Source organism: Tasmannia lanceolata, unplaced genomic scaffold (assembly GCF_043159265.1).
Source record: "Tasmannia lanceolata isolate RefF3 unplaced genomic scaffold, GAP_Taslan_0.1 ptg000003l, whole genome shotgun sequence".
Classification (NCBI taxonomy): domain Eukaryota; kingdom Viridiplantae; phylum Streptophyta; class Magnoliopsida; order Canellales; family Winteraceae; genus Tasmannia; species Tasmannia lanceolata.
This window is the reverse complement of record NW_027518680.1, coordinates 14,217,086-14,228,133: the sequence shown is the minus strand read 5'-3', so window position 1 is coordinate 14,228,133 and position 11,048 is coordinate 14,217,086. Positions and strand designations below refer to the sequence as shown.

Genomic DNA, 11,048 nt, shown 5'->3' with positions numbered 1-11,048 from the left:
AAAGTACGCCCAATGTCTACGACTGCAGCACCAGCGCATAGCTTCAAAATAGATCCAGCAGTTCCGTCAGGGTAATGACTTCCCAGTCTGGTACGCACTGTATCTATTTTCGTAGAGCCAATAATAATGAAAAATAATGAAAGAAATAAAGAATAAACAATATGATAACATATGATGTGCAGTGTGTGAATCCCTCGTTTTATTTATGCACCTATCTGGTGCCCTTGGAATCTAACGATAGAGTTCCCATTTAAAATAATTTTAGCCCAAATTTCTCCAAAGTCAGTAAAAATGGCATTTTTATAGAGTTATGCAATGTTTCAAGAACTCCCCAGCAGAGTCGCAAGCCTGTGGACCCCAATCCTGAGAGGACGAGTGCGACGAGGGATGCGAAATCCCCCTGCAATCCTCTGAGATCTCCACAACGAGAAGGAGAGCTCTGCCAAGGAACTCTCGAAATGGTTGCCACCCTCACAGCATAGCATGAGTGGCAATACAAAAATAAAAGAGATACATCTTGATCCAAGGATAAATCCACGAACCAAAATGTACCTAAAATAATCTCAGAGTCGCCATCCATAGATACGCCATGGAACCAAAATAAATGCTCTGTCTGCAACGGATAACCAGAGATACAAAAGGTCCGTGCCTGATTATGAATGGGGAAGGTCTGAAGAGCACCCCCAATTCGTCTGAATGCAAGCACTAGGTCTCTTATGCCATTTATTATTAACCTCGAAGAGTTTTGGGTGAAAATAATGTGAAATGGAAACAAATATCCCCGAGTGGACGTCTAACTAATCATGCATGACTCGGGGATGAAATAATAAGTAAACACAGCATAAATGAAAGAGATGTGTCACCCCTGCATCGCTAGGTTATGAGTGGCATACCTAACTAGTGTCTCAGTTCTGGTGGACAAACGCATACATGCTACAGCTAAAGGTATAAGGTATGCGCATGAAAGTAAAAGAACACAACAAAATATGAATCACGACAACACAACAAATCCTAAACACTAAACGCTTTAGCCCGAGTCCTTGGATGGTCTGATGTTCATCCAAAGAAGCCTACATATCCCCGCCTCCACGAGAATGAGAGCAACGTAGTTCTTCGTGCCTATTCTAAGCTATGATGCCTAAGACACCTAGACATCTATCCTAGACTCTATCTAAAAGACCAGACTAGTTATTAAAGCTTCTTGAGCGATTATTTAAATTCCAGTGAATTGTAGATTTTAGGATACCCTATATGCCCTAACTAAATGCAGGTTTAGCCCTAAGCTAATGCAGGCGGTTCCTACAACCTATGTGTAACTAGGCTATGTGCCCTAAGAAAAACAAATGGTGGACTAACGCATCCTATTCTAGTCATCAGTCGGCGATGTGAATCGCCAACTAACCGGACGGAAGCGTTCCTATAACTCTAGGACAAACCCCTAACTCTAAAACAAGCACACAACAAACAAACAATACATCAGGGACAAACCCCTAACTCTAAAAACTCTCTATCTAGGACAAAGTCCTAACTCTAGAGGAAGATCTTTTTAAAATCAAAGCTATAAAGTTGTTTATCCAAAAAGGTTTAAAATGCTATTTACAAAAGTTTGACTGGACTTGGGATACAGATCCCAAGCTGCACTACGTACATCGTGGAAGAGGATCAAGCCAACGTAGTTCGAAACGAACTCTCCTAATACGCTATAAAACTCAACACTTTAGCTAATTTAAGATTTTTTAATGTTTTTCAAATATTTTTGACATTTTTAAAGTTTTCAAATCTTTTTGACATTTTTAAAGTTTTCAATGTTTTTTGGATTTTACAACTTTTCCATTGTTTTTTAAGCTTAAAGAATTTTCACCCTTTTAGTCAAAGACCTAAGGGAATATACAAAGCAAAACCCTAGGGCCAAACCCTACGGCTAAACAGGGGAATCCCCTAACTAATAACACTTATCAAAAGCGAAGGTAAATGAGTCAATGACTCTCTAATAACACTCCTAAAAGGACAAATGAGTCACGGACTCTCTAATAATACCACTAAAAAGGATAAATGAGTCAAAGACTCTCTAATAAAAACCACTGAAGAAGACAAATGAGTCAAAGACTCTCTAGCAAGACCATTAAAGACAACTGAGTCAAAGACTCTCTAATAACACTATCTAAAGGACGAGTGAGTCAAAGACTCTCTAGCAATATCATCCAATGGACGAATGAGTCAAAGACTCTCTAATGAAAACCACTAAAGAAGACAAATGAGCCAAAGGCTCTCTAATACTACTACCCGACAGATAAATGGGTCCAAGACTCTCCACTAACATCATTAAGAAGACAAAATGAGTCAAAGACTCTCTATTAAAACCCAGGTTAACTCCCTAAAGGGGAGGCCCTCAACAATGAGGCTTGCCTCCAGAGGGGAGCTGCCTAGCGAGACAAATCATGTCTCCTAAAATGGAGGGCTCTAGATAACTCTTTCATTGCCCTAACAATGATTAAAGACATAGGCAACTAACAGACCAAGTTGGTCTCCAACTAGCAAGAGTACAAGTTGGGATACAACTTGGAGAAGAGAGCAAGAGTACAAGTTGGGATAAACGAGGCAAGGCGTGCCTCCTATGGGTACACTATCTTTCAAAATCAAGGTAACCTCCTTGAGGGTAGGCTCTAAATGAGGCTCGCTTCCAAATGAGCACGGCCTAATGAGACATAGCATGTCTCCTAGTAGGGGTCTAATTTCTATCAGTATTTAAAAGACTAGTAAAGTCTACTATATAAAGGAAGGGAGCTCTACTTGGACTGAGCAAGTCCCCTAAGGATGGGCTTGGTGGCTGTGTTGGGGTTAGGAAAATGGGTTTGATGGTAAGAGAAATGGAGGATGTGGATGGGTTATGCTGGTGTTGGTGGCTGAAGAAGTGGAAGAAGAAAAAAAAGGTGGTGTAGAGTGACGGTTGAAAGATGGCTCCGGCCGGAGATGATGCCGGAGAAGATGGCCGGCCAAAATCCCTCTCTCCCTCTCTTTCTCTGCTGGATAAATGGAAAATCCCCCTTCTTTTTTTTTCTTTCTCTGCTACCTCCTCCTCCTTTACGAGAATAGGGTTTTCTTTTTATATAAAGAGGGAAAAGATCTATTCACACCCCCCCTCCTTACCTAGACAGCCCTATGTAGTGCATTTGCGACCAATCTTTTGTTCTATGGGGGGGGGCCTCGGGTAAGACAAACCCAAGCAAAATCAATTGACCCCTCACTTTCCAGGGACAGCACCTCCCTAGTCCATTTATAACAACTATTATATTAGCAGAGGGGGGCCTAAGTAGAAAACAGGGGGAAATATTTTTGAGAAATATCTTCTCCTCCTTTTGATCCTAGCCCTTCAAATCAGCTTTTTATTTAAGGGCTGGGATCAAAGGAAGCCTAACCACCTTGGAAGCTTCAAGAAAGCTTCCTAAGATTCTCCTCTAACTAATTCTAGTCCTAAGCCTCTCACTAACCTAGCTTAGGGCTTAATGGTGAGTTGGAGGGGAAGAAAAGCATCTTCGCAACTTACGAAATTGCCCTAGTTCAGGATAATACACCCCCTAATTAAGTAACACACTAATCCGCATACCCCTATATCTCCCTAGACAGCCCACCACAGCAAATTTGAACTGGCTTTTCAGGTTCCAGCGCACCCTTATTTCTGGCTAAGTCGCCACCCTTATTCCTTCACTACACTACTCTACAAACGTCGTCCGTTTGCTAGGTAAACCACGACGGATTCTGATAACATTTTATGAGGACCTAAATAAGACCCTAACTTATTCTAGAAACAAATTTGGGACATTAAAACACTAGTTTGATACGGTTTCTATCCTAACGACTCTATTAGGGTCCAGTCAAAATGGGGTGTCTACAGTTTTACTTTCTATTTTAATATAATATCTTACTAAAGTACACTAGCTACTTTATAGGAAAGTTTCTTTAGGCCCTGTTTACTTGCTTTCGCACCCCGTGAAAGGAAAGGAAATATGCGCCAATTTTCCAGAGAATCCTATTTTAGCGCTGTCCTGTTACGTTCATGAGAAACTAGTTTTACCGACGTGGAAATTAGAAAAGTATTACGTGGAAATATCATTTTCTCACCAAGACGGGATTTGCTTTCTCACCAAAACAGCGAGATTATGTTTCTTTTTCTTGCGAGAAAGGAAAAAAAGTCGGGCTCCCCATTTCACAACTCGACGAGAGTGAAAACCCTAGCCTCCTCCATTCTCATCGTCTCCGGCAAGCTACCTCGTCTTCTCCAGCAAGGTAAAAAAATTTTCACCCCTCTCCCTTTTCTGTGACCTCTCTCTCTCTCTCTCTCTCTCTCTCTCTCTCTCTCTCTCTCTCTCTCTCTCTCTCTCTCTCTCTCTCCGACATAGGCCCTGATTTTTCCTTTTTTTTGTGGGTTTTAGCTCTCTCTCTGCGGTCTGAACTCCGGTGTCCTACCTGTCTTCTCCGGCAAGGTATATCCCTCAACTCTCTCTCTCTCTCTCTCTCTCTCTCTCTCTCTCTCTCTCTCTCTCTCTCTCTGTGTGTGTGTGTGTTTTTCTCCTTTTTTGGGTTTAGCTTTCTCTCTCTCTGTTTTCTTTGCAAAATAGTTTCGGATCTGTTGGTTGAATATTGTTGTGGTTTTTTTTTTTTTTTTTGCAATAGCTATCGGATGTTGGGGTTTTTGTAGGTTTTTTGGTTTCTCTTACATTAGGGTTTCAGATTTGTGCTGAAGTTTGTTGCCATTATTTTGTTTATCTTGCAATAGGGTTTCTGATCTTGGGGGTTTTGGATTTTTTTTGACCTTTTTAGTGTTTTTCACCATTTTTCTTTGGTTTTTGTAGTGTATAGGGTTCAGATTTTGGGGTTTTTTTTCATTGGGTTAATTTCTAGGTTTTTCATGGGTAATTTGGGGTTTTTTAATAGCTGATTACATTTGAAATTTTAGATGGTTTAATCATGTGCTTATTGTTGTGCTTCTTAGGGTATGCTTGATGTATTTGGGGTTTTAATGGGTTTGTTAGGGTATGCTTGTATTCATTACTTGATGTACTAGTAGCTATTGCTGGTCATTGGCATTTAGGTTTCATTGTTGTTGGAAGATTTGGGTTTCATTGTGGTTAAGGATGAGGGTTCAATTGGGTGAATGGTTTCGGATTGAATATTGTTGTAGTTGTTGTTATTTTGTTTTTTGGGCTGTGATGGTCTGTATTTTTGTGGGTGTTGATGATATTTGTTTCTCGGTTTTGGGTTATTGATGCAATGCGGTATTGGACATGGATGGGTGTTGATGATATGATTGAGTGCTCCTCACATAGGTTGTTGGTGGTTTTGGTGCTGTTGGTTGGTGGGTGCTTATCTATGATTACATGGTTTTCTGATGATGTGTTAGGGCTACCATCATGCCTTGAGAACCAGCAAATAGGAGGACACTGCTTATACGAGCTGCAGCTTTAATAGCGGCTGCGACAACTGCACTGACAGTTAAGGGAAGGCAGGTAGGCGTATATGACAGTTGGCAATACTGTCATGTTCAAGTTAACGGGTTTAGTGGAGCGTGCTTCCATTCGTATGGGAGTAGGGAGGAGGCAGAAGCTGAACTTACTGCGTTTTTACATGGCATTAGTGGGCCCAACAAAGATAGAAAAGAGGAGACCAACATTCCTGGGGATTCTCAAGCCTCAACAAGTTCTTCTGTGACGAATTCCTCTTCCAGTTAGGTTTTATTGTGGTGTTTGTTACTATGCTTTCTATTTTGTAGGCCTGTAACTATGTTAGACTATGAAATATTGTTCAATGTGACTTTTCTGTTTAGTTTTTCCAATACAATTTAATTGGCAAGTGAACAGGCGCATGAAACCTTTTCTCTGGATTTCTCAGGTTTTCCTGCGCAAGTGAACAGGCGCAGGATTCCTTTTCCTGCGCAAGTGAACAGGCGCAGGATTCCTTTTCCTACACAGTTTCTTTTCCTTTCCTTTCCTTTCCTTTTTGCCACGTCAGATTCCTTTCCTTTCCTTTCCTTTCCCGAGAAAACAAGTGAACGGACCCTTAGAGGTTTTTTAATAGGTTTGTGAAATTAGAAAAACATGTAACTATTTTTAACGTGAGTGAAGCCTATTTAAAGGGGCTAAGATTATACAGTAGTATGAATGAAAAAAAAAAAAAAAAGAGAATAGCAGTGGAAAAAGCAAATCATAAATACACAGCTGGGTGTGTCCCAAGGAAGGAAGAAAAGGGGGCAAACTTAAGCTATAGAGAAATTCACTTTGAAAGAACGGTTGCCATATCCGTGGAACTGAAGAAGTGGGTCTCTTCCTGAGGTTACATTGGATATAAAATCTATCTTTCTAGTCTACAGCTGGTACAACACTAGTAAACCTCTCTATCCAACTGGATGATCCTCTATAGATCGGAGGGCTAGGATCATCCTATGGAAATGATATTTTGGGTCATCAAATGAATGGCGTTGGATCATCCTATGGTGTGGGTCGTACAGTAACATTAATGCCCAATCGCTGTAATTTATGATGAAAAAAAAAAAAAATCGTAGCCACCGTCTTAATGGCAGTTTTTGTTTTATGTGCAGATTCCCACAACTTGTTCAATAATTGTTCTTTTACGTGTAGATTTCCACATGGTCACCTTTCCACATGTTCTTTTATGTGTAGATTTCCACATGGTCACCTTTCCACATGTTCTTTTACGTGTAGATTTCCACATGGTCACCTTTCCACAGATTTCCACATGTTCTTTTATGTGTAGATTTCCACATGGTCACCTTTCCACATGTTTTTTACGTGTAGATTTCCACATGGTCACCTTTCCACAGATTTCCACATGTTCTTTTATGTGTAGATTTCCACATGGTCACCTTTCCACAGATTTCCACTTGTTCTTTTCTGTGTAGATTTCCACATACCCAAAATAGTTAGTCCCAAATTAAGACGCGTAATCAAAATCGAGAAGCAGAGACTGTGAAACACATTTTCTAGGGGAAGTGATATATTCTACCCCTTTTTATTACATGGGACAGCCCCCACCAGTGTATTTAACTATTTATATTCATCCTCCCATTTTCTTGAGCATGTTAGGCGAGGCTTCCATTCTGAGATAGAGGAGGGGGAGATACTCTTGTTTTAGTGCATCAAATGTCGAAAATACGCTTTCCTCTAACCTATCTAAAACTCCTCCTCTTCTTCTTTTCCTTCCCCTTTGAGGGAAATTTTCAAGTAGGAACAGAAGCTTCAGAGGAGCAGCAAATCCTACTTAAAATCAAGCAAGACTGTGGAAATCCTACGGCTCTCCTCTCATGGAACACCTCCAATGGGCCCCACTGCAACTGGACAGGAATCAGCTGTGTTGGCGACTCCGTCGCTGGAATTTCACTCTTCAACATGGACATCACTGGAAGAACCCCGCCGTCTATCTGCGACCTCAAAAACCTCACCAAAATCAACCTCTCTTGGAATTTATTTTCTGAGAATTTTCCCATCTCTCTCTACAACTGCACGAATCTCGAAAACTTAGATCTCTCTCAGAACTGGTTTCTCGGAGAGATTCCACCTGACATCTACCGGATCTCTACTCTGAACTACCTTGATCTCTCCAGCAATAACTTTTCTGGCCAAATTCCAGCTGGGATAGGCGGTTTAACGAAGCTCGTTGATCTCTACCTCCACTATAACGAGCTCAATGGCTCACTGCTGGCAGAAATTAGTAACCTCGCAAATCTCGAAAATCTATGGTTGGCCCATAATCCGTTCACGGCGGCGAGAATCCCGCCGGAATTCGGTAAGTTGAAGAAACTGAAGTTCCTCGGGATGAGAAGCTTAAATTTGATAGGAGAAATTCCGGAATCTTTTGAGAACTTGACGGAACTGGAACAGCTGGATCTTCCAATAAATCAGTTGAGCGGGAAAATCCCGAGTGGCTTGTTTCAGCTCAAGAAACTGATGTTTGTGTATCTCTATTACAACAGATTGTCGGGAGAAATCCCCCAATTGGTGGACTCTTTGAATCTGAGACACATTGATATCTCCATGAACCAGCTGAATGGAACCATACCGGAAGATTTTGGAAAATTGCAGAACATGACAACTTTGTTCCTTTACAATAATCAATTATCCGGCGAGATACCTCGCAGTTTGACGGCCCTCTCTAATCTCCAGAGACTCAGGCTCTTCGGAAACCAACTTTCCGGCCAAATTCCATCGGAGGTCTATTCATGGAAATCTCTCAGTGATCTGGAGCTCAGGAACAACCACTTATCCGGGAGAATCCCGCCGGGGTTAGGATTAGTACACAACCTCTACTACCTCGACCTGGCATATAACCAACTCTCTGGCGAAATCCCGCCTGAACTCGGCTACCGTACACTCGCCTATCTGAACCTCTCATCCAACCAGCTCACCGGCCAAATCCCGACCGAGTTTGATAACCCTGCGTACCATAGCAGCTTCCTCAACAACTCTGGCCTGTGCGCATTTAACCCCTACGTAAATCTCCGCTCCTGCTCTTCGGAAAGCACGAGCAAAATATCACCTCGATTTCTCGTTGTGATTCTCGTCCTCTCCGGGTTAATTTCTCTCGTCATCGTCATCGGAATGTCCTTCTTCGCGGTAAAATATGACCGGCGAAGAAAACACCGCAGGGAGCTTGCCACGTGGAAGATGGTCTATTTCCACCGTTTGGATTTCAACAAGTCAAACATCTTGCGGGGTTTGACTGAGGAGAACATGATAGGCAGTGGTGGGTCCGGGAAAGTTTACCGAATTGCCCTCTCCAACTCTACACGTGAGTTCGTTGCCGTTAAGAAGATTTGGAATAACGGGCATTCGAACGAGAAGTTGGAGAAGGAATTCCAGGCAGAGGTTGAGATTTTGGGGAAAATTCGGCACTCAAATATTGTGAAATTGTTGTGTTGTATTTCCAGAGCGGATTCCAAGCTTCTCGTTTATGAGTACATGGAGAAGGGTAGTTTGGACCGTTGGCTTCATAACAAGACGAACCGTTCGAATGGTTCGGAGCAAATCCGACCGTTGGATTGGCCCACGAGGTTCCAGATTGCGATTGGTGCCGCTCAAGGGCTGTGCTACATGCACCACTCGTGCACTCCCCCGATCATTCATCGGGACGTGAAGTCGAGCAATATTCTGTTGGATTCAGAGTTCAAGGCGAGGATCGCCGATTTCGGGCTCGCCAGGATGCTGGTGAGACATGGCGAACCCGATACCATGTCCGTCTTTGCCGGCTCTTTCGGTTATATTGCACCAGGTGAGACTAGTAATCTTAAAAACTTTAAATCATCTCTATAAACTATGAGAAAACTTTTGGAACGATTGTTTTTGTTAGGTTCGGTTTCTTTTGAGACATAAAAATCGGTGTAAAACAAATTTTACTCTCATTTTAAGGGGAAATATGGGCGTAAAATTTATATTACTTTCAACTATTTTTCACCTAATGATTCTAGACCTTTGATCAATCATGATGTGAAGAAAATATAGTTTCAAAAACTTCCCCGAATCATTGTGGACTCAGTACTCATTTTTGTTGTGGTCTTTTTCTTTTCTGATTTTGGGTTTTGCCCTACAAGTTAATTAAAACTCCTTTGACTCTCTCGAGTTATGACCGTATCAACCGAGTACTCAACTGCATTGTCTGAGTCGACTAGGATTTGCTTTGGCCTCATTTTGACTTGTAAGATCTGCTTTGGCCACATTTTGACCTGTATTAAGCTGTTGATTTTTGCCTGCCTCAATTTTTCCATTTGGCACGACCTCAACTCACTGGGTCATCTGTGATGTCTAAGTTCATGATCCTTTCTGTTCATTTGGACAAGTTTATCTTGCAATTAGATCTAAACTGCATTTATAGTTTTGCTGGACATGTCCTGTAAGTGATATACGTATCTCTGTGTTTTGAATTTCAGAGTACAGCTACACAAGGAAAGTGAGCGAGAAGGCTGATGTTTATAGCTTTGGGGTAGTCTTACTGGAGTTGGTGACGGGAAGGGAAGCCAACAATGGGGATGGTGAGAATGCCTGCCTCGCCGAATGGGTATGGCATCACTTCCAAGAGAGCGACTCCATCACCTGTGTCCTCGATGAGGAGATTAGGGAAATTTGCCACTTGGACACGATGAACACGGTCCTGAAAGTTGGGCTAATGTGCACGGGCACATTGCCTTCTACTAGGCCGAGCATGAAGGAAGTGTTGCAAATCCTACTCCGATGTTCTCCTCCAAGGCTTATGGAAGTAAGAAGGCAACAGTGAGTTTGACATAGCTCCCTTCCATAGTACAAGTTCGCTCTTTGTCAACAAGGGAAGCTGAAGATCGTCTAAGGTTGATAATAATGATGATGATATTGCATTTAATGTGTGATGGACTATGGATTGATTGTCCATATTAGGTTCAATCGTGTTACTTTTGAAATGCTATGATTTCTAGGTGGGTGCAGCCCCTACATGACTACGTTCATGCGAAACTTGCGTGTATTGTATCCTCAACGACTGCCGATCAAGTTGGTGTAGACTGTAAAGGCGGGGATCTTAGAGATGGAGGGGGCCGTGTCACGAGACAAGTTTTCGTCTTAAATGTTTGTTTGAATCTAGAAAATTTTAAGTACAAAATATTAGGGTATAATAATAAAAGGGTACAATTTCATGATGGAAAATACACCCACATGACCCAACTTGTAATTGCTGATTTCTATGATTTCTATGTGGAAAATTTGTAGAGTAAGATGATATGTGTGAGCACAAAATTGACTGTGTTGACTTGTATTATGTTGGTGAGTTATGATCCGCGTACTGTTCCCCCCCCCCCCCAGTTCCTTTTTTTTTTTTTTTTTTCTTGGATGGGTAAGCTGGGATTAGGCAGGACCCCGACCAAATATATTTAAAAAGACAACAAAAGAGATTACATGAAGCTCGAGAACAAACCCCTGAACATAGAGGGGGAAAACAAAGGAAAATACAAGCCAAAACAAGCAAAAGGCCCTACAAGAAAACAGACCCAAAGATAAGGAAAAACAGAAAATACA

General features: G+C 41.7%; 1 pseudogene across 1 annotated transcript; it reads left to right on the top strand.

Annotated features, from left to right (window-relative positions):
• The first annotated feature begins 7,020 nt into the window (after window positions 1-7,020).
• On the top strand, window positions 7,021-10,752 carry LOC143852088 (uncharacterized; annotated as a pseudogene). The gene is made up of 2 exons (XR_013236673.1): window positions 7,021-9,279; window positions 9,935-10,752. The product of XR_013236673.1 is annotated as an uncharacterized LOC143852088 (transcript).
• Window positions 10,753-11,048: the final 296 nt, after the last annotated feature.